The sequence below is a fragment of the Hyla sarda genome, unplaced genomic scaffold (genome assembly GCF_029499605.1).
Source record: "Hyla sarda isolate aHylSar1 unplaced genomic scaffold, aHylSar1.hap1 scaffold_173, whole genome shotgun sequence".
In the NCBI taxonomy this organism is placed as follows: Eukaryota; Metazoa; Chordata; class Amphibia; order Anura; family Hylidae; genus Hyla; species Hyla sarda.
This window is the reverse complement of record NW_026608371.1, coordinates 387,329-391,368: the sequence shown is the minus strand read 5'-3', so window position 1 is coordinate 391,368 and position 4,040 is coordinate 387,329.

The following is a 4,040-nucleotide window of genomic DNA, read 5'->3' as shown; positions in this document are numbered from 1 at the left end:
ATTATATCCATCCCCGTGTCCATATTATATCCATCCACAGTGCCCATATTATATCCCTCCCCAGTGCCCATATTATATCCCTCCCCAGTGCCCATATTATATCCATCCCCAGTGCCCATATTATATCCATCCCCAGTGCCCATATTATATCCATCCCCAGTGCCCATATTATATCCATCCACCGTGCCCATATTATATCCATCCCCAGTGCCCATCTTATATCCATCCCCAGTGCCCATATTATATCCCTCCCCAGTGCCCATATTATATCCGTACCCAGTGCCCATATTATATCCGTCCCCAGTGCCCATATTAAATCCACCCCCCAGTGCCCATATTATATCCATCACCAGTGCCCATATTATATCCATCCCCAGTGCCCATATTATATCCTTCCCCAGTGCCCATATTATATCCATCCCCAGTGCCCATATTATATCCTTCCCCAGTGCCCATATTATATCCATCCCCAGTGCCCATATTATATCCATCCCCAGTGCCCATATTATATCCATCACCAGTGCCCATATTATATCCATCCCCAGTGCCCATATTATATCCATCCCCAGTGCCCATATTATATCCATCCCCAGTGCCCATATTATATCCATCCCCAATGCCCATATTATATTCATCCCCAGTGCCCATATTATATCCATCCCCAGTGCCCATATTATATCTTTCCCCAGTGCCCATATTATATCCGTCCCCAGTGCCCATATTATATCCGTCCCCAGTGCCCATATTATATCCGTCCCCAGTGCCCATATTATATCCGTCCCCAGTGCCCATATTATATCCGTCCCCAGTGCCCATATTATATCCGTCCCCAGTGCCCATATTATATCCGTCCCCAGTGCCCATATTATATCCGTCCCCAGTGCCCATATTATATCCATCCCCAGTGCCCATATTATATCCATCCCCAGTGCCCATATTATATCCATCCCCAGTGCCCATATTATATCCATCCCCAGTGCCCATATTATATCCTTCCCCAGTGCCCATATTATATCCATCCCCAGTGCCCATATTATATCCTTCCCCAGTGCCCATATTATATCCATCCCCAGTGCCCATATTATATCCATCCCCAGTGCCCATATTATATCCATCCCCAGTGCCCATATTATATCCATCCCCAGTGCCCATATTATATCCATCCCCAGTGCCCATATTATATCCATCCCCAGTGCCCATATTATATCCATCCCCAGTGCCCATATTATATCCGTCCCCAGTGCCTATATTATATCCATCCCCAGTGCCCATATTATATCCGTCCCCAGTGCCCATATTATATCCATCCCCAGTGCCCATATTATATCCATCACCAGAGCCCATATTATATCCATCCCCAGTGCCCATATTATATTCATCCCCAGTGCCCATATTATATACGTCCCCAGTGCCCATATTATATCCATCCCCAGTGCCCATATTATATCCATCCCCAGAGCCCATATTATATCCATTCCCCGGGGCCCATATTATATCCATCCCCAGTGCCCAGATCATATCCTTCCCCAGTGCCCATATTATATCCATCCCCATTGCCCATATTATATTCATCACCAGAGCCCATATTATATCCATCCCCAGTGCCCATATTATATCCATCCCCAGTGCCCATATTATATCCATCCCCAGTGCCCATATTATATCCATCCCCAGTGCCCATATTATATCCATCCCCAGTGCCCATATTATATCCCTCCCCAGTGCCCATATTATATCCATCCCCAGTGCCCATATTATATCCATCCCCAGTGCCCATATTATATCCATCCCCAGTGCCCATATTATATCTATCCCCAGTGCCCATATTATATCCATCCCCAGTGCCCATATTATATCCATCCCCAGTGCCCATATTATATCCATCCCCAGTGCCCATATTATATCCATCCCCAGTGCCCATATTATATCTATCCCCAGTGCCCATATTATATCCTTCCCCAGTGCCCATATTATATCCATCCCCAGTGCCCATATTATATCTATCCCCAGTGCCCATATTATATCCATCCCCAGTGCCCATATTATATCCATCCCCAGTGCCCATATTATATCCATCCCCAGTGCCCATATTATATCCGTCCCCAGTGCCCATATTATATCCATCCCCAGTGCCCATATTATATCCGTCCCCAGTGCCTATATTATATCCATCCCCAGTGCCCATATTATATCCATCCACAGTGCCCATATTATATCCATCCCCAGTGCCCATATTATATCCCTCCCCAGTGCCCATATTATATCCATCCCCAGTGCCCATATTATATCCATCCCCAGTGCCCATATTATATCCATCCCCAGTGCCCATATTATATCCATCCCCAGTGCCCATATTATATCCATCCCCAGTGCCCATATTATATCTATCCCCAGTGCCCATATTATATCCTTCCCCAGTGCCCATATTATATCCATCCCCAGTGCCCATATTATATCTATCCCCAGTGCCCATATTATATCCATCCCCAGTGCCCATATTATATCCATCCCCAGTGCCCATTATATCCATCCCCAGTGCCCATATTATATCCGTCCCCAGTGCCCATATTATATCCATCCCCAGTGCCCATATTATATCCTTCCCCAGTGCCCATATTATATCCATCCCCAGTGCCCATATTATATCCATCCCCAGTGCCCATATTATATCCATCCCCAGTGCCCATATTATATCCTTCCCCAGTGCCCATATTATATCCATCCCCAGTGCCCATATTATATCTATCCCCAGTGCCCATATTATATCCATCCCCAGTGCCCATATTATATCCATCCCCAGTGCCCATATTATATCCATCCCCAGTGCCCATATTATATCCTTCCCCAGTGCCCATATTATATCCATCCCCAGTGCCCATATTATATCCATCCCCAGTGCCCATTATATCCATCCCCAGTGCCCATATTATATCCGTCCCCAGTGCCCATATTATATCCATCCCCAGTGCCCATATTATATCCTTCCCCAGTGCCCATATTATATCCATCCCCAGTGCCCATATTATATCCATCCCCAGTGCCCATATTATATCCATCCCCAGTGCCCATATTATATCCTTCCCCAGTGCCCATATTATATCCATCCCCAGTGCCCATATTATATCTATCCCCAGTGCCCATATTATATCCATCCCCAGTGCCCATATTATATCCATCCCCAGTGCCCATATTATATCCATCCCCAGTGCCCATATTATATCCTTCCCCAGTGCCCATATTATATCCATCCCCAGTGCCCATATTATATCCATCCCCAGTGCCCATATTATATCCGTCCCCAGTGCCCATATTATATCCGTCCCCAGTGCCCATGGACAGTACTGATAGATTTACTATTGACCTTCTAGGACCTGCGAAGACTCCTATAGGCTAGGACTCCTGATGATGTCACCGCAGGTCTTGTAAGATCCATAGTAAGTCTGCTCTGTACAATGAATGGAGAAAGGAGAAGGTAATAGGGGAAGTATTTTGGGGGGGATAAATATTAAATTACTGCACATATATCGCCGCCTACCCAGTGCGGATCCACTAACAGATATTGTGAGGGGGAATTTAAGATTTTAACCCCTCGAGGACACAGCTAATTTAGATTTTTGCCATAACTCATATTTTTCCATCAGTTGTATTTTGTGATGACCCCTTTTATTCTACCATATATCAACAAAGCACAGAAAAAACTTTTTGGGAGCCGTCCAAGAATTTTTCACCCAAAAAACGCAGACTTAAAAAATCAGAGTGTGAACCTTCCACTCGGTGAGTGATTCCTGACAAACGCCTTTTCACTATCCCCTGTGGTTCCTTGTCCGCTGCAATCCACTTTGGTCGGTGCAGAAGCCCCTCCGAATACAGCAATGGGAGAAAATAAAAAGACTCAAAATAGTAGAGCGGACATGTCCCACTATAACGTGCATACAGAAAATACGATATTCCAAGCGCACTTCACTGAGGGGGGATCTTACGTCCTAAACCTTCCCAATCCTGCACGACATCGAACACTCGGTCTGACCAGTTGCCCATGG